Here is a 27,772-nt window from a genome sequence, read left to right as displayed (position 1 = left end):
ACATTTAACATATCCCCAGATGGCTTGGATCTGAGCGCTCAATATATCCAAACAGCGCTCAGATGCCACAAACACAGTCAAATCGCATAAATAGCAGAGAACAACTACCTGTAAGTTTTATCATGAAATTGAGCGTCAAGACTCGATCATGTTTCTTTGAATTCAATTTGCACCCGCTTGCAGTTTATTTAAATTTTTTTTTTGGGGGTTTCAATTTTAATTAACCAGCATATTTACATGATATACAAGGTATAACAGCATTCTACCTATGACTGTTAACATGAAATTGAGCTGCAAGCCTCTATTGTCTGTTTCCATGAATTCCATAAATACAGCCACAAAATGGGATATTTTTAAAAGCATCTTAAAATCTAATTGTGAGACGTACATACCTTATGGGAATAAAAGGTTAAGGAACAAGAAAAAAACATGGTGGATAAATATAAATTTAAAGAAAGCAATAAATGACAAAAAGAAAGCATTTAAATCACTAAAACAGGATGGTAGCTATGAAGCATTGAAAAACTATAAGGAAAAAAATAGACTATGTAAAAGACAAATAAAAGCAGCCAAACTAGAGACCAAGAGATTAATTGCCAAAGAGAGTAAAATTAAACCTAAAATGTTCTTCAATTATATAAATTCAAAGTGCCCTGTATGACCCAGGAAGAAGTACACAGCTTCTTAAAAAGATCAAAATAGACAAATTGCTGGGACCAGATGGCATACACCCCCGTATCCTAAGTGAATTAAGTAATATCATAGCCAGACCCTTATTTCTGATATTTAAGGACTCTATCCTGTGTTCCACAGGATTGGCGCATAGCAAACTATAGGCCGATAAGTTTAACATCTGTCGTGGGTAAACTGAAGGTTTTCTAAGAGATGCTATCTTGGAGTACATCAATGAAAATAAGCAAATAATGCATATCAGCAATGCCATATTAACTAATTGAATCAGTTTCTATGAGGAGGTAAGTTCTAGACTTGACCGCGGTGAATCAATGGATGTCGTATATCTGGACTTCGCCAAAGCATTTGACACTGTACCACATAAGAGGTCAGTATATAAAATGAGAATGCTTGGACTGGGGGAAAATGTCTGTACTGTATGTGGGTAAGTAACTGTCTCATTGATAAAAAAAACTGAGGGTGGTTATTAACGGCACATACTCAAATTGGGTCACACCGTCACTAATGGGGTACCACAGGGTTCAGTACTGGGCCCTATTCTCTTCAATCTTTTTATTAATGATCTTGTAGAAGACTTGCACAGTAAAATATACATTTTTGCAGATGATGCTAAACTGTGTAAAGTAGTTAACATGGAAGAGGACAGTATACTGCTACAGATGGATCTGGATAGATTGGAAGCTTGGGCATAGAAGTGGAAGATGAGGTTTAACACTGATAAATGTAAAGTTATGCACATGGGAAGGAAAAATGCAAGTCACCAGTACATACTAAATGGTAAAACACTGGTTAACACTGACATGGAAAAGGACCTAGGAATTTTAGTGAACAGAAAACTAAGCTGTAGAAACTAGTGTCAGGCAGCTACTACCAAGGCTAATAAGATAATGGGTTGCATCAAATGGGGCATAGATGCCCTTGATAAGAACATAGTCCTGCACTTTATAAATCACTAGTCAGACCACACATGGAGTACTGTGTACAGTTCTGGTCTCCTGTGACCAAGGCAGACATAGCAGAGCTGGAGAGTAGAGATGGCCTTGCAGTCATTTTGCAGCGAACTTTGTTCGTTCGCGGTTTGCCGAACAGGCGAGCATATGGCGATCTCTGCTGATGCCATATTCTTTTGCATTGTGCAGTACTTTGACCCATGACACATCCATCGGGTGGGACAGGACAGCCAATTGAGATGTTTCAGCACATGGACACACCCCCTACCCTACAAATAAACCCAATCTGGCAGCCATTTTACATTCTGTGTTTTTCCAGTGTAGGGAGAGGTTGCTGTGTGGAGCAGGGACAGACTGTTAGGGACACCAAACGCTAGCTAATAGGGCCACAAAAGACCTTTTAACCCTTTCATGACCAAAGGTCATTGATGCCCCAGTGTCCAGGTCAAAATTTACAAATCTGACATGCGTCACTTTGTGGTAATAGCTTTGGAACGCTTTTACTTATCCAAGCCATTCTGAGATTGTTTTCTCGTGACACATTGTACTTCATGACAGTCAAAAATTTGAGTCAATATACAGGTTCTTCTCTGAAAATTAGCATATTGTGATAAAGTTCATTATTTTCTGTAATGTACTGATAAACATTAGACTTTCATATATTTTAGATTCATTACACACAACTGAAGTAGTTCAAGCCTTTTCTTGTTTTAATATTGATGATTTTGGCATACAGCTCATGAAAACCCAAAATTACTATCTCAAAAAATTAGCATATTTCATCCGACCAATAAAATAAAAGTGTTTTTAATACAAAAAAAGTCAACCTTCAAATAATTAAGTTCAGTTATGCACTCAATACTTGGTCGGGAATCCTTTTGCAGAAATGACTGCTTCAATGCGGCGTGGCATGGAGGCAATCAGCGTGTGGCACTGCTGAGGTGTTATGGAGGCCCAGGATGCTTCGATAGTGGCCTTAAGCTCTTCCAGAGTGTTGGGTCTTGCGTCTCTCAACTTTCTCTTCCCAATATCCCACAGATTCTCTATGGGGTTCAGGTCAGGAGAGTTGGCAGGCCAATTGAGCACAGTAATACCATGGTCAGTAAACCATTTACCAGTGGTTCTGGCACTGTGAGCAGGTGCCAGGTCGTGCTGAAAAATGAAATCTTCATCTCCATAAAGCTTTTCAGCAGATGGAAGCATGAAGTGCTCCAAAATCTCCTGATGGCTAGCTGCATTGACCCTGCCCTTGATAAAACACAGTGGACCAACACCAGCAGCTGACATGGCACCCCAGACCATCACTGACTGTGGGTACTTGACACTGGACTTCAGGCATTTTGGCATTTCCCTCTCCCCAGTCTTCCTCCAGACTCTGGCACCTTGATTTCCGAATGACATGCAAAGTTTGCAAAAGTACTTTGGACCACTGAGCAACAGTCCAGTGCTGCTTCTCTGTAGCCCAGGTCAGGCGCTTCTGCCGCTGTTTCTGGTTCAAAAGTGGCTTGACCTGGGGAATGCGGCACCTGTAGCCCATTTCCTGCACACGCCTGTACACGGTGGCTCTAGATGTTTCTACTCCAGACTTAGTCCACTGCTTCCGCAGGTCCCCCAAGGTCTGGAATCGGTCCTTCTCCACAATCTTCCTCAGGGTCCGCTCACCTCTTCTCGTTGCGCAGCGTTTTCTGCCACACTTTTTCCTTCCCACAGACTTCCCACTGAGGTGCCTTGATACAGCACTCTGGGAACAGCCTATTCGTTCAGAAATTTCTTTCTGTGTCTTACCCTCTTGCTTGAGGGTGTCAATGATGGCCTTCTGGACAGCAGTCAGGTCGGCAGTCTTACCCATGATTGCGGTTTTGAGTAATGAACCAGGCTGGGTGTTTTTAAAAGCCTCAGGAATCTTTTGCAGGTGTTTAGAGTTAATTAGTTGATTCAGATGATTAGGTTAATAGCTCGTTTAGAGAACCTTTTCATGATATGCTAATTTTTTGAGATAGGAATTTTGGGTTTTCATGAGCTGTATGTCAAAATCATCAATATTAAAACAAGAAAAGGCTTGAACTACTTCAGTTGTGTGTAATGAATCTAAAATATATGAAAGTCTAATGTTTATCAGTACATTACAGAAAATAATGAACTTTATCACAATATGCTAATTTTCTGAGAAGAACCTGTATATCACCTTTATTTATGAAAAAATCCCAAATTTACCAAAAAAAAAAAATCTCAATTTTCTAAATTTCTTTTTTGTCTGCTTCTAAAACAGAAAGTGATACCTCATAAAATATTTATCACTTAACATTCCCCATATGTCTACTTTATGTTGATATCATTTTGGAAATGTTATTTTATTTTTTTAGGACGTTACAAGGCTTAGAAGTTTAGAAGCAATTCTTAAAATTTTTAAGAACATTTCCAAAACCCAATTTTTAAGGACCAGTTCAGGTTTGAAGTCACTTTGTGGGGCTTACATAGCGGATACCCCCATTTTTTTATACAAAGTTGGCATTTGACCGAGATATTTCTCTCACCCAGCATGGGTATATGTAAAATGACACCCCAAAACACATTGCCCAACTTCTCCTGAGTACGGAGATACCAGATGTGTGACACTTTTTTGCAGCCTAGGTGGGCAAAGGGGCCCACATTCCATAGAGCACCTTTAGGATTTCACAGGTCATTTTTTACACATTTTGATTTAAAACTACTTACCACACATTAGGGCCCCTAGAATACCAGGGCAGTATAACTACCCCACAAGTGACCCCATTTTGGAAAGAAGACACCACAAGGTATTTCATCATGGGCATAGTGAGTTCATGGAAGTTTTTATTTTATGTCACAAGTTAGTGGAATATGAGACTTTGTAAGAAAAAAAAAAATCGTCATTTTCCGCTAACTTGTGACAAAAAATAAAAAATTCTAGGAACGCGCCATGCCCCTCACGGAATACCTTTGGGTGTCTTCTTTCCAAAATGGGGTCACTTGTGGGGTAGTTATACTTCCCTGGCAATTTAGGGGCCCTAATGTGTGGGAAGTAGTTTGAAATCAAAATGTGTAAAAAATGACCTGTGAAATCCTAAAGGCGTTCTTTGGAATGTGGGCCCCTTTGCCCACCTAGGCTGCAAAAAAGTCTCACACATCTGGTATCGCCATACTCAGGAGAAGTTGGGCAATGTGTTTTGGTGTTGTCATTTTACATATACCCATGCTGGGTGAGAGAAATATCTCGGCAAAAGACAACTTTTCCCATTTTTTTGATACAAAGTTGGCATTTGACCAAGATATTTTTCTCACCCAGCATGGGTATATGTAAAATGACACCCCAAAACACATTCCCCAACTTCTCCTGAGTACAGCGATACCAGATGTGTGACACTTTTTTGCAGCCTAGATGCGCAAAGGGGCCCACATTCCTTTTAGGAGGGCATTTTTAGACATTTGGATCCCAGACTTCTTCTCACGCTTTAGGGCTCCTAAAATTACAGGGCAGTATAAATACCCCACATGTGACCCCATTTTGGAAAGAAGACCCCAAGGTATTCAATGAGGGGCATGAGTTAGCGGAAATTGATTTATTTATTTTTTCTCACAAAGTCTCCCTTTACGCTAACTTAGGACAAAAATTAAAATCTTTCATGGACTCAATATGCCCCTCAGTGAATACCTTGGGGTGTCTTCTTTCCAAAATGGGGTCATTTGTGGGGTGTTTGTACTGCCCTGGCATTTGAGGGTCTCCGCAATCATTACATGTATGGCCAGCATTAGGAGTTTCTGCTATTCTCCTTATATTGAGCATACGGGTAATGAGATATTTTTTTTTCCGTTCAGCCTCTGGGCTGAAAGAAAAAATGAACGGCACAGATTTCTTCATTCGCATCGATCAATGTGGATGAAAAAATCTCTGCCAAAAAAAAAAAGGAGGGGAAAGGCGTCTGCCAGGACATAGGAGGTCCGCCCAACATCCATACCCACTTAGCTCGTATGCCCTGGCAAATCCGATTTCTCCATTCACATCAATCGATGTGGATGAATAAATCATTGCCGGGATTTTTAATTTTTTTTTTTTATACAAAGTGTTTGCCAAAGTATATGAACACCGCCGCCTCCTCAGCTCATATGCCTCGGCAAACGTATCTTTTACTGCAGAGGAGAAATCTCGTCTTGCAGCGCCGCATACACCGACTTTTGTGTAATCTGACAGCAGCGCAATGCTTCTGTCAGAATGCACATCAGTGCTGCAGCTAGTCGATCGGTTGGTCCACCTGGAAGGTAAAAAAAACAAAACAAAAAAGAAAAAACCAGGCCGCAACGCAATAAATTTATTAACTTTATAATAACATTTGAACGGAACATATAAACTTTATTTAACTTTTTGAACTAAACGTTAACTTTTTTGCTTACCGGTGTTTTTTTTTTTTTTTTTTTTTTTTTACCTTTATAGGACAAACCTCTCCTTCCCCATGGGACAATGTGCAAAGTGCAAATCGCCCAAAGATGTGGCGAAGTACATTATGCACTTTATCCCAGGTGAAAGGAGAGGTTTGCAGCAGCTGTGAGTGAAAGGGCCCTAATAGCCCTGTGTGCCTGTCCTGTGAGATGCAATCCCTATGCTAAGTGTACCTGTGTGTGGTACTTCCGGAAACACTCCCCTAAGCATAGGGCAGGGTGGTCAGGGCAGTTAGCACAGAAATAGCGGGTGTCACGCCTTATTCCACTCCTGCTACAGACACGACATCTTTTTCGGGGTGACAGTTGGGTTGAGGTACCAGCAACGACATTGGGGAAATGTCGCTCGTGTAGACGGCTCACTACACTGGTGGTTGGGGCCACGGAACCTCCTGGATACAGGAGGTTTGCGATGATCTCTTCCTGAAATTTGAGGAAGGATCCTGTTCCTCCAGCCTTACTGTAGAGAACAAAACTATTGTACATCGCCAATTGAATCAAATATACAGACACCTTCTTATACCAGCGTCTGGTGCATCGGGAAACTAAATAGGGAGCCAACATCTGGTCATTGAAGTCCACCCCTCCCATGAGTGCATTATAGTCGTGGACTGAGAGGGGCTTTTCAATGACACTGGTTGCCCGTTCAATTTGTATTGTCGTGTCTGCGTGAATGGAGGAGAGCATGTAAACGTCATGCTTGTCTCTCCATTTCACCGCGAGCAGTTCTTCGTTACACAAGGCAGCCCTCTCCTTCCTTGCAAGACGGGTGGTAACGAGCCGTTGGGGGAAGCCCCGGCGACTAGGTCGCACGGTGCCACAGCAGCCAATCTGTTCTAGGAACAAATGCCTGAAGAGGGGCACACTTGTGTAAAAATTGTCCACATAAAGATGGTACCCCTTGCCAAATAAGGTAGTCAGGGCAACCGACCGGCTCCAGGGTCTGATCTTTTCCCTCATAGATCCGAAATTTGTGGGTATAGCCTGTGGCCCTTTACAATTTGACCCCATACCGGGCGCACTTGCTTGGGATGTATTGTTTGAAGCCAAGGCGCCCGGTAAAATGTATAAGGGACTTGTCTACGCAGATGTTTTGCTCAGGGGTATACAAATCTGCAAATTTGTTGTTGAAGTGGTCTATGAGGGGCCGAATTTTGTGGAGCCGGTCAAAAGCTGGGTGGCATCTGGGACGGGAGGTGGTGTTGTCGCTAAAGTGCAGGAAACGCAGGATGGCCTCAAATCGTGCCCTGGACATAGCAGCAGAGAACATGGGCATGTGATGAATTGGGTTCATGGACCAATATGACCGCAATCCATGCTTTTTGGTTAGACCCATGTTGAGGAGAAGGCCCAGAATTTTTTTTCATTCGAAAACTTGGACTGGTTTCCACCGGAAAGGCTGGGCATAATAGCTTTCCGGGTTGGTGGCTATAAATTGAGTGGCATACCGATTTGTTTCTGCCACGACTAAGTCCAAGAGCTCTGCAGTCAAGAACAGCTCAAAAAATCCCAGTGCCGAACCGATCTGAGCTGTCTCAACCCGAACTCCAGACTGGGCGGTGAAAGGGGGAACTACAGGTGCGGCTGAAGTTGGGGACTGCCAATCAGGGTTTGCCAGCACCTCAGGGACTCTAGGGGCTCTACGGGCCTGTCTGTGCGGTGGCTGCGACGGGATAACTATTGCACGTGCCACCATACCAGCTTCAACTGCCCTTCTGGTGCTCGCCACTTCACCATGTTGTACGGCAGTGCTGGTACTAGGTCCAGGGAGGGCTGCGCTGCTGGTGTATGCCTCACCACGTAATCCGACAGCGCCAGCCCCACTCTGCTGCTCTTGAAGCGGATCCTGCGCAACCTGTGGTCTAGCAACAAGGGGCCGGGTACGCCTGGTGCTATCAGGGACCTCAACCTCCTCGTCCGAACTTTGGGTCAGACTGCCACTGCTTTCTACAGGTTCATATTCTGACCCGCTAGATTCGTCAGATGAGGGTTCCCATTCCTCATCCGACTGGGTCAGAAGCCTGTAGGCCTCTTCAGAAGAATACCCCCTGTTTGACATTTGGACTACTAAATTTAGGGGTATTCCCTGAGACTACCCAAGAAAAAAAGCAAGCCTGTCTTACAAATGGGAGGCTAGCGAAGTACCGGAGGCCGCTGCGATTGATAAAAAATATCAAAACTGATTTTTTTTTTATAAAGTGATTGTGCAGTGATCAAAAAATATATATTTTTGGTCACTGCGGCGGGGCAGGCGTGGGTGAACGCACGTGTGGGCGACCGATCAGGCCTGATCGGGCAAAGACTGCGTTTTGGGTGGAGGGCGACACTAATACAATTATAGATCTGACTGTGATCAGTTTTGATCACTTACAGATACTATAAAAGTACAAATGCTGATTAGCGATACGCTAATCAGCGAATCAGTGACTGCGGTGCGGGGTGCGGTGGGCTGGGTGCTAACTGACGCTAACTACCTAACCAAGGGGCCTAAACTATCCTAAAACCTAACAGTCAATACTAGTGGGAAAAAAAAGTGACAGTTTACACTGATCACTTTTTTCCCTTTCACTAGTGATTGACAGGGGCGATCAAGGGGTGATCAAGGGGTTAATTGGGGTGATGGGGGGTGATCTGGGGGCTAAGTGTGGTGTTGGTGGGTACTCACTGTGATGTCTGCTCCTCTGCTGGAACCAACCGACCAAAAGGACCAGCAGAGGAGCAGAGAAGCCATTTAACACCTTATATTTATAAATATAAGGTGTTAGATGGCTTGTGATTCGATTTTTTAAAAATCAGCAACCTGCCAGCAACGATCATTGGCTGGCAGGTTGCTGACGAAATACTCCTCGAACTTTTGCCGGCGCGCGATGCGCGGGCCGGCTTTGAGCGAAGTCTCGCGAGATGACGCGTATATGCGTGACTCTGCCTGCAGCTGCCGCCTTAGGCGGTCCGGAGGCGGTTAAAGGAAAATGGAGATGAAATTTCTATATTTCACTTTTTTGGTAGATTTTCCTTTTTATTAAACTTTTTTCTTTAACACATTGAGGGTTAACAGCCAAACAAAACTCAATATTTATTACTCTGATTCTGCAGTTTACAGAAACACCCCACATGTGGTCGTAAACTGATGTAAGGGCGCACGGCAGGGCACAGAAGGAAAAGCACTCCACATGGTTTTTGAAAGGCAGATTTTGCTGGACTGGTTATTAGACACAATGTCCCATTTAAAGCCCCCCTGATGCACCCCTACAGTAGAAACTCCCAAAAAGTTACCCTATTTTGGAAACTAAGGGGATAAGGTGACAGTTTTATTGGTACTATTTTGGGGTACATATGATTATTAATTGCTCTATATTACGTTTTTTGTGAGGCAAGGTAACAAAAAAATTGCTGTTTTGGCACCGTTTTGTCATCTTGAATTTTTTACAAGATACATCCGACATGGTAAATCATGTGCTATTTTTATAGAGCAGGTTGTTACGGATATCAAATATGTCAACGTTTTTGTTTGTTTGTTTCAGTTTTACATAATAAGGCATTTTTGAAAAAGAAATTATGTTTTTGTGTGTCTATTTTCTGAACGCCATATGTTTTTTATTTTTCTACTGATCGTCTTGTGCAGGGGCTAGTTTTTTGCAGAAAGAGTTGAGGTTTTTATTGGTACCATTTTTGGGTACATATGATTTCTTGATCATTCATTATTACACTTTATGGGGCAAGGTGACAATTGGCTGTTTTGGAACTGTTTTTTTTATTTTTTATTTACAGCGTTCATCTGAGGGGTTAGGTTATGTGACAGTTTTATAGAGCAGATCTTTACGGACGTGGAAATACCCAATATGTATACTTTTTCTTATTTATTTAAGTTTTACACAATAATAGCATTTCTGAAACCGTAGTCTGAGAGCCATAGTTTTTTATTATTTTTTGGGCGATTGTCTTAAATATGGGCTCATTTTTTTCGGGATGAGGTAACGGTTGATTGGTACTATTTTGGGGTGTATACGCCTTTTTGATCGCTTGGTGTTGCACTTTTTGTGATTTAAGGTGACAAAAATGGCTTTTTTTTACACAGTTTTTATTTTTTATTTTTTATGGTGTTTATTGGACGGGATTGATCATGTGATATATTTATAGAGATGGTCATTACGGACGTGGTGATACTTAATATGTGTGGTTTTTGTTTTGTTTTTTAATTTTTTTATAGGAAAAGGCAATAAAAAAATTTATTTTCCTTTTTTTATTTTTTTATTTTTACTTTTATTATTTTCACTTTTTTTTTTTATCACTTCCCTCTTGGATCTTGAAGATCCAGTGGGGCTGATGGTTGTACTATACTTTACAATGCTCTTGCATTCCAAAGTATAATACTACCAGATGTCCTGTAGGTGGCAGCACCTGACGCCTTTGCCATGGCAACCGGACGCCTTTGCCATGGCAACCGGACGCCTTTGCAAAGGCGTCCGGTTGCCATGGCAACCATCGGGCGCTGCAATCGCAGCGCAGCAGCCCCGACGGTTGAGAGAGGGAGCCCCCTCCCTCTATTAACCCCATGGATGCCGCTGCCGCAGCATCTATGGGGTTACAGCAGAGTGTCAGCATAGAGCTGACACTCGCTGCTGATGGCAGCGGCTCAGGAATGGAGCCGCCGCCATCACACACAGCAGGGGGACTGCACCGGGGGTAGGGGGCAGTGCTGGAAAAGGGGGGGGGATACGGCCAGCATTCAGAAATTACAGATCGGGGCAGGATGAATGTATTGGGCGGGAAGGGGGCGGACCGCATCAGGGGCAGGATACATGGATGGGGGGGCGGGGACCGATGGCAACGGCAGGGCTCACGGTGGTGGTGGGGGGTTGGAGGCACACAAGAAGGGGGCACAGATCGGGGGCTTCAGGACACTACCCGATTTAAAGCTCTGATCTGCAGAGCGCAGATCAGAGCCTGAAACCGGCATTTTAACACTGCCACGATCTGATTGGTTAGTCTGCACAGACTAACCAATCGGATCGATTGCCGGCAAGGGACCACTCTGATTGGTCCCTTGCCGGCATTACTAGACTGTATGCTGTCGGTGACAGCAGCAGGACAGGGGTAGAAGCTTTAATCCAAGCACTTTGCAGCGCTTGGATTAAAGAACTGCAATGACGTCTATACACGTGGTAGCTGCACGGGGTATGTGCAGCTATCACGTATATAGACGGATTGCAGTCGTGAAGGGGTTAAGGACTGGTATAGGTGTGCTATCAATTGGTGTGACATACTGAGGGGTGTGATATGCTTATAATATACTTTGTAACATAGAAAGCATATTATAGTGCATTTGTATTGTGCAGCAGTTGTGTGCGGTTCTGCTGCGATACTGCAGCTAGATAGAGGGACAAATGCTATTGAAATAACTAATTGCAATTGGTGTGATATACCTGTTGCCCCCTCAAAAAAAACTGATTGAGGCATGTGATATACCTATAATATACCGTCTAACATAAAAAGTATATTATAGTGCATTTGTATTGTGCAGCAGTTGTATGCGGTTCTGCTGAGATACTGCAGCTAGATAGAGGGACAAACGCCATTGGAATAACTAATTGCAACTGGTGTGATATACCTGTTGCCGCCAAAAAACTTATTAAGGGGTGCGATATACCTGCTTCCACAAAATACTGATTAAGGTGTGTGATACACCAGCTTCCATAAAATATTGATTGAGGGGTGTGATACATCGGCTTCCACAAAATATTAATTGAGGCCTGCGATACAACGGCTTCCACAAAATATTGATTAAGGGGTTTGATATGCCAGCTTCCAGCAAATACTCATTAAGGGGTTCTATATACCTGTTTCCCCAAAGTACTGATAGACGGGATTGATATTCTGGCTTCCACAAAATATTGATTGAGGCCTGCGATACACCGGCTTCCGCTAAATATTGATTAAGGGGTTTAATATACCAGCTTCCAGCAAATACTCATTAAGGGGTTCTATATACCTGTTTCCACAAAATACTGATAGAGAGGATTGATATACCAGCTTCCACTAAATATTGATTGATAGAGATGGCAGTCGGTTTGTGGCGAACTTTGCCCGCTTGCGATTCACCGAACATGCGAACATATGGAGATATTCGCGTCCGCCATATTCTTTTATATTGTGAACAACTTTGACCCATCACACATCCATCAGGTGGTAAAGGACAGCCAATTGAGACATTTCAGCCCATGGACACACCCCTTACCTTATAAATAGACCCGATCTGGCCACCATTTTACATTCAGTCTTTTGTCAGTTTAGGGAAAGGTTGCTGTGTGGAGCAGGACAGACTGTTAGGGACAAAAACGCTATCAAATAGGGCCACAAAAGTCCTTTTAAGGACTGGTATAGGTGTACTATTGATAGGTGTGCAGTACAGAGGGGTGTAATACACTTATAATATACTTTCTAACATAGAAAGTATATTATAGTGGATTTGTATTGTGCAGCAGTTGTCTGCGGTTCTGCAGCGATACTGCAGCTACACAGGGTGTTATATACCAATAATATACTTTCTATATAGTGCATTTGGGTACTGCAGCATTTGTTTGTGGTTTGGCTGCATTCCTTTTGCTACACAGTGACAAACGGTATTGGAAAAAATAATTTAACAAAAATTGATTGAAGCAGGGGTGTTATATACCTTCTTCCACAAATACTGCTCTTCTATAGAGACTTTTGTCACAGGGTCATTTAAAAAATGACAGGCAGAGAAAGAGGCAGGCCCTTCCGCAGGGGTGGTAGGCGTCGGGCAGGTGCCCCAGGCCGGAGCCTAAGTGGGAAGTTGCAGAAGGTGCGTACGATTATGTCAAAGGACGCACCAGACTTGGTTGAGTGGCTCACTTAGCCTTCCGCTTATGCACCCTCCTCATCCTCTCTATCTGCACCCTCCTCACTCTCTGCTGTGTGCCCCCCCAAATACACCACCACCACCACCATATCCCCTCCGCTCGAGTCCGAGGAATTATTTTCCTATGCATTACTAGACCTTTCCGATGCGCAGCCATTCTTGGCATCAGATCAGGAAGAGGAGGTAGCAACGGCCGCCACTCAGCTATCTGACGACAGTACCCAGATCAGCCCAAGGAGGGTGGTCTCCGCTGTTGCTGCCTACTCCGAGATCTCTAACGTTAGTGGTGGCAAAGGTGACGATGATAAAGTGTCGATGGACATCACGTGAGTGCCCACAAGAGAAGAAGAGGCAGGGAGTTCAGAAGGAGAGACGGAGCACCACATAGGGAGGAGAAGCAGGCAGAATTTACAGTGCTCAGGAGGCAAAAAGCAGAGTTCAAATGTATCTGGAACGAAACATCCATCATGCACGGTCACATCTGGCGCTCCCAGGACGCCGGCACATGGCTCCGCAGTGTGGGCTTTTTTTTAACATGTCCGCTGCTGACAATAGTGTTGCCATCTGCAGCCTATTTTGCGCATGAGCGTACGCGAAAATTATATTGCTGATATTTCGCATTGAAAAAAATTATGAATGGAGAACGCAAATTCAAATAATACATCTGGTATGTCACTGTCCATGTTGTGGGACTATTTGTGCACTTCTAGTAATTATTTCTTGGCAGCAAATATGAGCTGAAGGTTTTTCAGTTTCGCCTGCTATTAAAATGAATGGGACACGCCGTGAACTTTTGATCGTGCGATCGCATTCGAGAACCGTCCAGGCAGATGTTCATCCATCACTATTGATTGAGGCCTGCGATACACCGGCTTCAACCAAATATTGATCAAGGGGTTGATATACTAGCTTCCAGCAAATACTCATTAAGGGGTTCTATATACCTCTTTACACAAAATACTGATAGAGGGGATTGATATACTTGGTTACACCAAATATTGATTGAGGCCTGCGATACACCGGCTTCCACCAAATATTAATTAAGGCCTCCAGCTACATATTCACTTCATCTTTTCTGTACGGTTAATGCCTAATGTTTGGGGCCTGAACTCCAGTGGCCTACAGTAAAAATTGTATCTATTGACAGCATAATGTACCTCGAGACACATAATCACAATTTCTTTTATGTCAGGTGAATGCCTAATTTTTATGGCCCGTACTCCCATGGCCTAAAATAAAATATTTCTAGGCTACAGCAGGGCACATTTTTGAGAATTTCCCTTTAAGACACATAAAAATGGCCCCTGATTAAAATACATATTTTTTGTGGGAATTTTTTTCATTGATCCCCTTCTAGTATGTCACTGTCCATGTTGTGGGACTATTTGTGCACTTCTAGTAAGTATTTGGTGGCTGCAAATATGACCTGAAGTCAAATTCTGCTTTTTCTGCCATTAAAGTGAATGAGGCCCGCCGCAAACTTACAGTTCGCGAACATTTGATCGCATTTGGGAATCGTCCTGGACGATTTTCATCCATCACTACTGGAGAGGGTTCAGAGGAGGGCAACTGGAATGGGTGGACTACAGTACTCTGAAAGAATATCAAAATTAGGGTTTTTCACTTTAGAAAAAAGACAACTGAAGGGAGATCTAATTACTATGTATAAATCTATCGGGGTCAGTACAAAGATCTCTCCCATCATCTATTTATCCCCAGGACTGTGACTGTGACGAGGGAACATCCTCTGAGTCTGGAGGAAAGAAGGTTTGTACACAAACATAGAAAAGGATTCTTTACGGTAAGAGCAGTGAGACTATGGAACTCTCTGCCTGAGGAGGTGGTGATGATGGTGAGTTCACTAAAAAAGTTTAAGAGGGGCGTGGATGTATTTATGGGGTGAAATAATTAGGGATGAGTGAATCGACTTCTGCTAAAACATCCGAAGTCGATTTGCATAAAACTTTGTTCTAATACTGTACAGAGTATCACAGAGAAAAATGACTTTTCATATAAAACATAACTTTTACTTTCATTTGTTAAAATATTACCCCATCTAGATATAATCTTAGGCTAAGTCAGATAGATAGACAAGGCCTGACTTTGGACGTATCCAGGATAGTACAATCCGATATATAAAAAATTACGGCAACTTACAGTTAGATGACTGTGGACCTGGCCAGACGGTGAACGAGAGGTGAAGTCTGGACCGGGGAGGGAGGGGGAACCAAATCCCTTATACGTCCGTCAATGTAACCCTGCCTACAGGCGGAGCACCCGCCCTGAAAGGGGTGACCCCACCTCTCGGTGGCTAAGCCCTCGCTGTTGCCTACTATTACCTTGCCTGTAAGGATTGAAGATGTTCGTCCTTTCTTAGCAGCTCGTCCCAACGCGTTTCCCCAGTATCCGTAAAAACTGGTTCATCAGGGGACTGAGGATAAGTAATAAGATGTTGACAAACTTCAATTATAGTAGTTGCTAGGTAAAGAATAAGTTGTTGCAGGTTTCACTAAGGGTAATTGCTCATCTGATATTCTGGGGCAAAAAAATTATATGATAATTATATAGCAGACCTCCTGGTATGGTGAGGTGCACTTGTGCTAGTGTATCACAGATCTATATATCTGAATTTGGCCCCTTAAACCTGCCCCACCTCCTGGATAACCAAATGGCTGCTTGAATATTGAAAAAAGCACCACTTCCGGTATTTGGAACGCACGCGGTGCTTGTGGAACGCACATGTGATCCCAAAACCGGAAGTGAGAGGGCGTTGTTCTCCTCGACACTTCCTGCCTATGGAACGCATGCAGGAGTGTAGGAGGAGATCCAGGAAGCAATTAGCGATGCTGCCCACATGATAAAAAAGGGGAGGGAGGGAATAGCCCATACATAAGTTCTAGATATATGATTTCTAATACAAATAACGCATGGAGAGAACTGTACGTGGGAAGCAGAGAGAGCATTTGTTATGGCACAAAGTGCCACTCCCCAACACCTAAAAGGAAAAAAGAGAAAGAAGAGGAGGCAGCGCCTCGTGTGTAGAACCTTACAGCACTGTGTATAAGCACAGAAGCTACTGATTATGCTTACCAGAAGGGGTTGTGAAAGGTCACAACGCCTCCGAATCGCTTTTCTGGATGATTACCCGTCCAGTTTTCGGGAGAAGAGAAGACTGCGTCTGCTGCCCCTGGTCTGTATCCCTTGCCGTGGTTGCGGTTGTCAGGATAAATGTATGCAGAGAGGTGAAGAAAAATCAGACTATTCTCGGTGGCGCTGGTGCAGTAAAGACTCGATGCTCAGAAGGTACCAATAAAGGTAATCTTTTTATTAAAGTAGGTCTACGCATTTCGGGGGCAGAACATCCCCCTTCCTCAGGACAATAAAACTTATTACATTAAAAACACAGTGTTTCCAGTTCATTTTATGCACTCAGTTTGAGCGCAATGTGTGCAAGTCACATGGGTGGAGAGAAGGCTGGGGGCGTGAGTGTTTGTCCTGTCGCTAGGATACCAGACAATCCCCCAGTGTTAGGTGGCCAATCGTTCTGCCTTTCAGGTTGGATTAGTGCCTTATGACGTATTATGGGCGTATCATGGGCGGTCTTTTGACGTGTTATGGGCGTATCATGGGCGGTGATTGTACCAATTTTGTCCGGTATCTGCACGACCTCTTTTGGGGCGGCATCTGGATGACGCGTCTAGGAACGCCCCGCTATGATGTCAGTGGGCCGGTCTTTTGGTGCGGCATCTGTATCGCATCAGGGGAGGGGTAGTGCTCGGCTGACGTGTTGTCTCCAGCTTATTGCTGGTTCAGGTGGGCCGGTCTATCAATGATGTCGTGGCTCCTATAGTTAATCCTTATTGGACAGTGCTGTACGATGTGACATCTGGATACTATCGGGGGCGGTGTCTGCATGCGGTCATGTGATTTTCTTTTATCCACTCCTATAGTCAGGTGTCTGCTATGTACTCCTACATCTACTGTCATTATAGGTAAAAAACGGTTGTGCGGCATATTTATTATGGGGTTGTATGTGCCTAAAAAAGGCCGCATGTCATAAGTCATGTCGAGACTCAAAACGGCAGATTTTGAGTAGGGGAAAAAAGGGAGTAGGGGGAATTGTGGGAAGGTATATGAGTGTGAGGGACATTCCTCATTATAGCATTGTGTTATACAGATGATGAAATGGATTAAAAATCGGGATTCTTTAAAATTAGACCCATATACACATATGTATGTGTGTTTTTTTGTGTGTGTTACCAGCCCGGGGGTTCCATATATATATGGTTTAGTGGGTTGGTAATTAAATAAATAGATAAATAGATAAATAAATAAATAAGCAGATGAACTAAATTAAATTTCTAGACAAATAGCTAAAAATGCGGGTATGTGTATATCTACACACATACTTTTACACATATACCCGCCTAAGTGTGTGCGAGAAAAAAACGCACATATATCTATACTCAGCAGTTTTGTAAAATTGTAAATGCATAAGGGTCAGTTATGGTTTACATGTATATAAATATATGTAAATATATATAAGGATGGGAACCCCACGGAATGGTGTTTCCTCCCTGTATTCCAACAGGGGGTGTTTCCTCCCTGTATATGCGTGTATGCTCATCTCCATCTCTATAGCATAGCATAGTAATGTAATGTTACTATTACTGATCTAGTTTTATTATCATTGTGTGAGTACTGGATTCTTTCTATTTTATAATCATGACTTGTATTGGGGATTACAGGATGGTCTCGCTTATCTCGTTAAGCCCATATGGGGTCAGTGTATCTATTTGATAGATCCAGTAGATCTTTCTTCTCTGGAGGCTGCTGAACCTATTGTAAGGGTTATCTGGGATGAAGTCTATGGGTGTGATTTTTAGTGTATGTTTGCTTTTTTCTGGTGTTGTGGCGCAGTGTCGTGAGATGCTGTGTTTTGGTCAGAGTTTTTTCTATAAAACATCACCTTAACTGCAAGAGCAGTTATGTAATATACCTTATAGAATGCAAATGCGGACTTCAGTATGAGGGGCGGACAACACAAGAATTACATTGTAGACTCAATCAACACAGACACAACATACAAAAACTCTGCCCAAAACACAGCATCTCACGACACTGCGCCACAACACCAGAAAAAAGCAAACATACACTAAAAATCACACCCATAGACTTCATCCCAGATAACCCTTACAATAGGTTCAGCAGCCTCCAGAGAAGAGAGATCTACTGGATCTATCAATTAGATACACTGACCCCATATGGGCTTAACGAGATAAGTGAGACCATCCTGTAATCCCCAATACAAGTCATGATTATAAAATAGAAAGAATCCAGTACTCACACGATGATAATAAAACTAGATCAGTAATAGTAACATTACATTACTATGCTATAGAGATGGAGATGAGCATACACGCATATACAGGGAGCAAACACCCCCTGTTGGAATACAGGGAGGAAACACCATTCCGTGGGGTTCCCATCCTTATATATATTTACATATATTTATATACATGTAAACCATAACTGACCCTTATGCATTTACAATTTTACAAAACTGCTGAGTATAGATATATGTGCGTTTTTTTCTCACACACACTTAGGCGGGTATATGTGTAAAAGTATGTGTGTAGATATACACATACCCGCATTTTTACCTATTTGTCTAGAAATGTAATTTAGTTCATCTGCTTATTTATTTATTTATTTATCTATTTATTTATCTATTTATTTAATTATCAACCCACTAAACCATATATATATGGAACCCCCGGGCTGGTAACACACACAAAAAAACACACATACATATGTGTATATGGGTCTAATTTTAAAGAATCCCGATTTTTAATCCATTTCATCATCTATATAACACAATGCTATAATGAGGCATGTCCCTCACACTCATATACCTTCCCACAATTCCCCCTACTCCCTTTTTTCCCCTACTCAAAATCTGCCGTTTTGAGTCTCGAAATGACTTATGACATGCGGCCTTTTTTAGGCACATACAACCCCATAATAAATATGCCGCACAACCGTTTTTTACCTCCAATGACAGTAGATGTAGGAGTACATAGCAGACACCTGACTATAGGGGTGGATAAAAGAAAATCACATGACCGCATGCAGACACCGCCCCCGATAGTATCCAGATGCCACATCGTAAGACCAGCCCACTGAGGTCATCGATGGGCCTGGGCTACTACAGCACTGTCCAATAAGGATTAACTATAGGAGCCACGACATCATTGATAGACCGGCCCACCTGAACCAGCAATAAGCTGGAGACAACACGTCAGCCGAGCACTACCCCTCCCCCGATGCGATACAGATGCCGCACCAAAAGACCGGCCCACTGACATCATAGAGGGGCGTTCCTAGACGCGTCATCCAGATGCCGCCCCAAAAGAGGTCGTACAGATACCGGACAAAATTGGTACAATCACCGCCCATGATACGCCCATAACATGTCAAAAGACCGCCCATGATACGCCCATAATACGTCATAAGGCACTAATCCAACCTGAAAAGCAGAACGATTGGCCACCTAACACTGGGGGAGTGTCTGGTATCCTAGCGACAGGACAAACACTCACTCCCCCAGCCTTCTCTCCACCCATGTGACTTGCACACATTGCGCTCAAACTGAGTGCATAAAATGAACTGGAAACACTGTGTTTTTAATGTAATAAGTTTTATTGTCCTGAGGAAGGGGGATGTTCTGCCCCCGAAACGCGTAGACCTACTTTAATAAAAAAGATTACCTTTATTGGTACCTTCTGAGCATCGAGTCTTTACTGCACCAGCGCCACCGAGAATGGTCTGATTTTTCTTCACCTCTCTGCACTCTCCAACACCTCAGAGCTCATAAGTGACCTTACCAGAAGCACTATTAACTGGTGCCAAAAGTCCTCTGCTCTGAACCTTAGTAACAGCCGCCTGTCCCCGGTAACCTTACTCAACATGTTGCCTCATGTGCTCTCTGACAGAATGGTTGAGACGAACACGGTGTGGGACTCTGTTTCTGAGCTCAGATTGGGTGACCTTTCGAAGTTGTCAGCCTCCTCTGATTATTACAGCGCCGAGAGTGGGTACTGTTATACAGAGGTGGGACTTTGAGGCCATGTGCGAGAAGTTCAAGAAATCTAAACATCTCCCGATGCCGGACCCCACTTGGCTGGAGACCATTTTCTTACTTCCAAAGCTGCCCCCCAAAGGTCTCTCTCTGATATACATGCAGATTTTGGTGAAAAGAGATGATCAGCCGCCTTCTTATTTGAGAGATTGGGAAATTGAGCTAGGAATTAGGTTAGAAGAGTCTAGTAGATCTTTCATACTGACCCATTCGCATGGGTTTTCCAGATGTGTTAGGGTGCAGGAAAATTTGCTAAAAATTCTTACTAGATGGTACCGCACACCTGAGTTCCCCTATAGGACTCATTTAATTACATCAGACAGGTGTTGGAGGTGCCTTGAGGGCACAGGCAGTATGTCTCTCATTTGGTGGTTTTGCTTGAAAATCAACCAATTTTGGAGGGCCATAGAGGACGTTATCAATAAGATCTGCCCTGGCCATTAACACTCACTGCCCCGTTAGTGTTGTTGTGAAAATCCAAAACTAACTTCACACCTCATAAAAATACTCTGCAGACTCACATGATTACAGCAGCTAAGCTCCTCATTCCTGTGCTCTGGAGGGCCTCGGATTCGCGAACCGTATCCATGTAGTATGAGAAAATGAATCACTTGTGCAGAATGGAGGAGTTGGGGGGCTGGGAGACTCATAACAGAAGGGGGTTCCTAAATATTTGGCAACCCTGGTTGACGCATGTAAAGGAATGTCCCGGAGCTGATACTCACCTTGATGCTGGGAGAAGTTAGGAGTTTTCCCAAACAGGAATGCTAGCCTTAGAGATTGGGGATAATGCTATGGTCTGACAAAATAGGAGCTACGTTGCTTTCTCCTTACACATCATTCCGTTGGTATTAGATTTTGAACTTATTTCGTGAAGATATAAACAATGTCAAGTAGTGCCATGTCCTATTTCAGCATCAGTCATGATTGGGATGTGACCATATCCGACTTTATCGCCTTTCATGTGTTTGTTTCTTTGTTTCTTTTGTTGTTTTCTTTGGACTGTTTAGATCTCGGAGATTGGACTGTTTAAGAAGTCGTATGATTCATGATGCGTGATGAGTAAGGTCTGACGAACCCTAAACCAGTGACTATGTTTGTTTATCCATTTGCCCTTCATTTTTGATAAATAAAAAGAGAATTATGAAAAAAAATGTACTGTATTTTTTGCCCTATAAGAGGCACCTAGGTTTCAGAGGAAGACAATAAGAAGAAAATATTTTTTATTAGACCTCAGATACGCCCCATGCCTTAGATCAGCCCCTATGCTCTAGATCACCTCCTATGCTCCAGATCAAACCCCATACCTTAGATCAGATCCCATGCCTCACAGCAAATAAAATAAATCAACTTATTTCTGCTCTGGATGCCATGAACTCCAAGGATCCAGCTCTCCCTCTTCTTCCTGCTGTGCTGTGACTAGACACGCACAGCGATCGCTCACAGAGTGTCCTCACGCTGTGTGCAGTCACAGCACGGCCAACGGCAGAGGACCATGAAGCCGTGAGAACAGAGCCCAGGGAGCGCTGCATTCCCTGCTTCTCAGTCATCCGGTACTAATAAGTGCTTCCATAAAGGAAGCACTCATTAGTATTTGTCCCATAAGACACAGTGACATTTTTTCCCCCGCTTTGGGGGGGAAAAAGTGCATCTTATGGGGCAAAAAATACAGTAGGCACCACAGCTCTACTGAACCACATGAAGCGGCATCACTCCATACTGTGAGCAAACACAGATGGCAGCCAGCCACCTCAGCAGGAGTTCCCAATTTCTCCTAGGTCCCCCTTGTGACAGCCAGGCTGCAGCCATGAGCAGTACGTTGTCTTTCACATCGTCATAATCTCTTTCCACTCCTCCCACTCAGACTCCTCCTCCGTCACTCTCCACCTACTATAACCAAGTGACCGAACATACCGGAGGGCATAGCAGGAGAATGGAGCGGCGCCCAGTGAGATCCCTGGGCGCCGCTGTACAGATCATGACACTTAGTTCACAATGTTTTGCCAGATGAAAGGTCCTCTTTAAATCGCTACATGCCAACTCGCTGGAATTTGACATTGCCGAATACCGCATGTGCTCAAGCGCAATGCTCGAGTCTCCTCCCCGCACGTTTCTTGGCTGCTACGCTAAATAGTGTGCAATAGTTAGGCCGCTACAGACAGCGACATTAGCTGCACCACATCTCCAGTGTAAAATGTGCACATGCAAAATATGTTTGACATCCAGTGTACTTTTTCCGTAGATGGTGTCCGCTGCGGACAGTGACATTAGCTGCTCCCCATCTCAAGTGTAAAGTGTGCGCATCCAAAAAATATCTGTGACATCCAGTGTACTTTTTCCGTAGATTTAAATTACTTCCAGTATAACATTTGCCCATCCTAAATATCAGTGACATTAATTCAGTGTAATTTTTTATTAGCCGGTGGTGACAGCGACATTACCAGCGCCAAATCCCCTGTATAACATGTGCGCATCCTAAATATCAGTGACATTCATTCAATGTAATTTTTTATTAGGCGGTGGTGGCAGCGACATTACTTGTGCTATACCTCCTGTATAACGTGTGCGCATCCAAAATATCAGTGACATTCATTCAGTGTAATTTTTTATTAGGCGGTGGTGGGAGCGACATTACTTGCGCTATACCTCCTGTATAACGTGTGCGCATCCAAAATATCAGTGACATTCATTTAGTTAATTTTTTTATTAGGCAGTGGTGGTAGCGACATTACTTGCTCTATACCTCCTGTATAATGTGTGCGCATCCTAAATATCAGTGACATTCATTCACTTACATTTTTTATTAGGTGGTGGTGGCAGCGACATTACAAGCTCTTTTGGCCAGGGACGCTACATTTCCCTGACGGCACACTGGGTGAACGTCCACACAATTTCCTTGTCCACACAATTTTTAAAATGGTCAGCTCGGCAGCAGGCCCTCGCATATAATGTTTTACAGGGTCAGCTCACCTGCAGGCCCTCGCATATAATGTTTTAAAGGGTCAGCTCACCTGCAGGCCCTCGCATATAATATTTTAGAGGGTCAGCTCGGCAGCAGGCCCTCACCTACAATCTTTTACAGGGTCAGCTCACCTGCAGGCCCTCGCATATAATGTTTTACAGGGTCAGCTCACCTGCAGGCCTTCGCATATAATCTTTTACAGGGTCAGCTCACCTGCAGGCCCTTGCATATAATGTTTTAGAGGGTCAGCTCGGCAGCAGTTCCTCACCTACAATCTTTTACAGGGTCAGCTCAACTGCAGGCCCTCGCATATAATGTTTTAGAGGGTCAGCTCACCAGCAGGCGCTCACCTACAACCTTTTAGAGGGTCAGCTCACCAGCAGGCGCTCACCTACAATTTTTTAGAGAGTCAGATCAGCAGCAGGCGCTCACCTACAATTTTTTAGAGAGTCAGATCAGCAGCAGGCCCTCGCCCATAATGTTTTCGATGGTCAGATCACCAGCAGGCACTCGCCCATAATTTTTTCAATGGTCAGCTAAGCAGCATGCACTCGCCCATAATTTTTTCAATGGTCAGCTCAGCAGCAGGCCGTCAACCATAATTCTTTCGATGGTCAGCTCAGCAGCAGTCCCTCCACTATAATGTTTTAGAGGGTCAGCTCAGCAGCAGGCCCTCAACCATAATTTTTTGGATGGTCACCTCAGCAGCAGACTACCGCCCCTAATGTTTTAGATGGTCAGATCAGCAGGACCTTGCTCCAAATGTTTTTGAGGGTCACCAGCAGGCAATCAATCATAATTTTTAAAGGGTGTGTATGATGCCCTCCTTTATGTGTAACACAGGGTGTATTATAGTGCCGGTTCCTTGTAATTTTTGGCAGCCCTTTCACTTAGTGCATAGGCTTTATGAGTGTAGGAGTCCCACTACCTGAACAATTGTACCACAATGTGAATGAGGCAGTCCTTTATGTAATATACAGGTTGTATCGGAGTGCTTCTTCCTTGTAATTTTTGGCAGCACTTTATATACAAGTAAATATACAGGAAAGAATGTTTCACTAAAATCAATTTTATCTTCGGTTTGGGGCATATTATTGTCAGTCTGTAAAAGTGGCGTACTACTCGGATGACATCATTCCCAGCAGCAACCTGGGAGTCCAAGATGCATTCAGACATCTTCCCCATGCTGGTCCCAAACAATTTCAGTGGTGTTTCCATCAATTTCTGACCTTTTCCTATGAACCAGACACCCTCCCCTCTTCAGAGCAGGGGGTGCTGGTTTAATGCTCAGGTTCTCCCATTCACTTCCAAAGTGCTCAGGTGCTCAGTAGAGCACCCGAACATCCCTAGGTGTTTAGCCCGAGCACCCGAGCACTTTGGTGCTCGGCCAACACTACTGGATAGTCGTGCTTTTAGTCCCTACCTACCAGATCAAAATGGGGGAATGTTTTCCTCTTGCAGAAAGAAGGACAAATTACGCTACTGTCAGGAAATACTGTATGTGTAGCTTGCTGCAGCTTACAGCAAGCAGACGCCTGCCGCCAGTGTGTCTGAAAAGGAGGCTTCTCTTCACTCCCTGCAGAGTCACCCCCCCTTCTGCCGCCATGAGCAGCAGAAGCCGCAGCAGCCATTTCAGTCTCCTCAACATGATGGAACAGTTTTTCCATGTGCCGCGCCAGGCAGAGGCCAATCAGAAAGCCAACAGTGCAGCGAGCAGGACATTGGTACAGTGGGTCAGCTATGCAGTGGGTCAGGATATATGTGTAGTAGTTCGTGACGCCAATTGCAGCTTGCGCAGGTACTGTAGCAGGGCCCTTTAAGATGTTATAACTCACGTACCAGGTGAAGAATGCCAGAGGGGGATAATGTCTCTGTATAGTAGGTATGGTAGTGTCAACGGTGTCGCCTACCTTGGTACGGCTGGACTCCTGGATCCTGGCTCACTTGCAATAATATTGAAGTATGTATCCACTGGACTCTAGGGTCGAGTGGAGGGTGGACCATAGGCGCAAAACACAACCAGAGTTTGTTTCAAACCAATAGTTTTTTTTTATTGTTTTTGTTATCGTGACAACGCGTTTCGGGGTACTGTGGACCCCTTTTTCAAGTCTAAAAAAACATGTACATACAAATTATATAAAAAGGGATAATAGTAATAATAGACTTGAAAAAGGGGTCCACAGTACCCCGAAACGCGTTGTCACGATAACAAAAACAATAAAAAAAAACTATTGGTTTGAAACAAACTCTGGTTGTGTTTTGCGCCTATGGTCCACCCTCCACTCGACCCCAGAGTCCAGTGGATACATACTTCATACACTGACCCGGACGGCGGCTTGGCCCCCGCCAAAGGTGAACACGGACGTAACCGGCAGCACCAACCAGCAACACCTAAACCACTCCTACTCGCCTCCAGTATAGTTGCACCCAACATTAGGTGCAACAACAACAGGTGAGCAGTACCACTCTTCCTGTATTTGGAAGCTTGTTCTGAACCTACTCACCCTATGAGCGCCTTTTTCCTCCTTTGGCCATTTCTTATTGCAATAATATTGAGTGTGGTCAGTAGGAGTAATTGAGGAATGAATGCAATCCAGACAAGAAATATAATCCAACTCGTCTTTACTTAATGCAGCTTGAATCCATACAAAATACAGCAATAGTCTTGGGTCCCAGCAGGTATTGGCAATATGTGGCAGGAATTAATATATTATGCTTCTTGTCATATGCCTAGAGAATCTGGCAGGTATCTATCTTCTGCTCTGTCTTCTGCTTGGTACGGGCCTGACTAGCTGAGGAGGTATTTGGCTTCTCCTGGTTTCTGGATAAGTACTCACAGGACTGCTCGCAGGGGATGGTTGTTTTCCTGGAGATCTGTAGTCTTGGAGGTGCTGCTTGCTTGTCACCAGCTGAGGTAGATGACTCAGGCTGGGAAGAGTGATCCTGGGCCTCAGCCGAGGCTGGATCCTAAGTTGGGATCCCTGTTTCTGGGAGCTCCTACCAACACAGCCTTCCCCAAGAAGGGGGCTGGTACACACTAACTAAACTTCCTTTCCTCCCCATGAGGTAGGATGTGGGAACATTCCACTCCTCCTCAAAGAGGGGGAGCTAGATTGGAATGAACTATTCCAATCTAGCAATACTAAACTGGCACTGGTCTGCTGAACATATTGCTGCCTCCTGCTGGTGTACATGGAAATTATAGCATGATATATCAAACAGGCCTGGAAAATACATACAATAATAAATGGCCAGGTTCAAGCCTGCCTAAACTATGTCCAGTTTGTGGTGCATACCCTGTTCCCTGACCCCATGGATTTCTGGGCAGGCATACTGGAATAGTGGCCCAAACTGGCACAGCACACTCTTTCTTCTTTCTTGCCCAGCCTCCAGTGTCATCTTGGAGATGGTTTTCAGTGCCACGGGGGGCACGGTGACACCCAAACGGACCAAGTTGTCCTCTGCCAGTGTTGCTACTGTCATCATGCTAATGCTTCGACCTGCCTACCATCATGTTCTGCAGTACTGCTGCTGCCACCTCCATCATGCCGCTAATACAACCTGCCTACTATCTAATTCTGTACAGCTGCAGCTGCCGCCTGAATCATGCCAATGCTGTCTGTCTGCCTACCATCATGTTCTGTACGGCTGCTGCAGCTGCCTCCATCATGCCACTAATGTGACCTGCCTACCATCATGATCTGGATGGCTGCTGCTGCCACTTCCATCATGCCACCGACCACATCATGCCACTGCTATGACCTGCAGACCATCATCTTCAGTAAAGCTGCTGCTGCCTCCATCATGCTGTTGCGTTTCTGCCAACATGTACCATATGGGTGCTGCTGCAGCCGCCGCTTCCTCAGCTGCTCCTCACTGTTAAACCCTACTGCCACCACCATTAACGCAAAGCATCTGCCAACACTATCACTACTACTGCTACTACTACTATTGCTACTACTACCCATAGACAGCCTTGTATGTTCCATGCTATACTGCTTCTGCTGATGCTACTATTGCAGGCGCATGCCAATGTATCCGTACTGTAACCTTCTCACATCCACATTGCACTGCTGCGTCTCCCAATTAAAAGAGAGACTTTTTATTTGGTTCATTCACAAGCAGACAATTTTTTTTCTGACAATAAACACATGTGCGTGTCATATGGGCAGGCATTCCGGCCCTGTCAAGGGATAACTTTTTGATGCTTGATCCCCCAAACCACTTTTTTAATATTATGTTTTTAATCCCATAATACCATGTGTGTATAAACATCATCTGCCCTTGATAAGGGACAATTTTTGGAAGCTTTGGAACATGAAAAAGCATAGCATGTGCCAGTGCTGTGTGTTTTTAAAACACGATGAATGTAACGTCATCAAACAAGCGTTTTACCCACAGTTATGTATGTCAGTCTAACTCAGACATCATTTACTATTGCTGTCATTGCATTCCAGAACTAAAAATTCTGAGTCCTAGGAGGCTAGAGGGGGATATACAGTATATGAACTTTCAGGGGAACTGGATCAACTTTGGTTCAGCTTGAACTGATTTGGGTCTGAACCAAACTTTTCAAAAATTTGGTGAAACGGACCCACAACAAATCTCAACTGGTTCACTCATCTCTATATGGAAGGTATCTGTATTTTGTGGATCCATTATTTGCAGATTGTAATACAGACACTACTGTGTGT

At 43.9% G+C, this 27,772-nt stretch overlaps 1 protein-coding gene across 2 annotated transcripts in view; it reads left to right on the top strand.

Moving 5' to 3' along the window:
* Window positions 1-27,772, top strand: part of LOC120994875 (arylsulfatase H-like) — a 140,748-nt gene that overhangs the window by 54,306 nt on the left and 58,670 nt on the right. The gene's annotated exons all lie outside the window — the stretch shown is intronic.

This window comes from Bufo bufo, chromosome 3, assembly GCF_905171765.1.
Source record: "Bufo bufo chromosome 3, aBufBuf1.1, whole genome shotgun sequence".
Classification (NCBI taxonomy): domain Eukaryota; kingdom Metazoa; phylum Chordata; class Amphibia; order Anura; family Bufonidae; genus Bufo; species Bufo bufo.
This window is presented reverse-complemented; position numbering and strand designations above follow the sequence as displayed.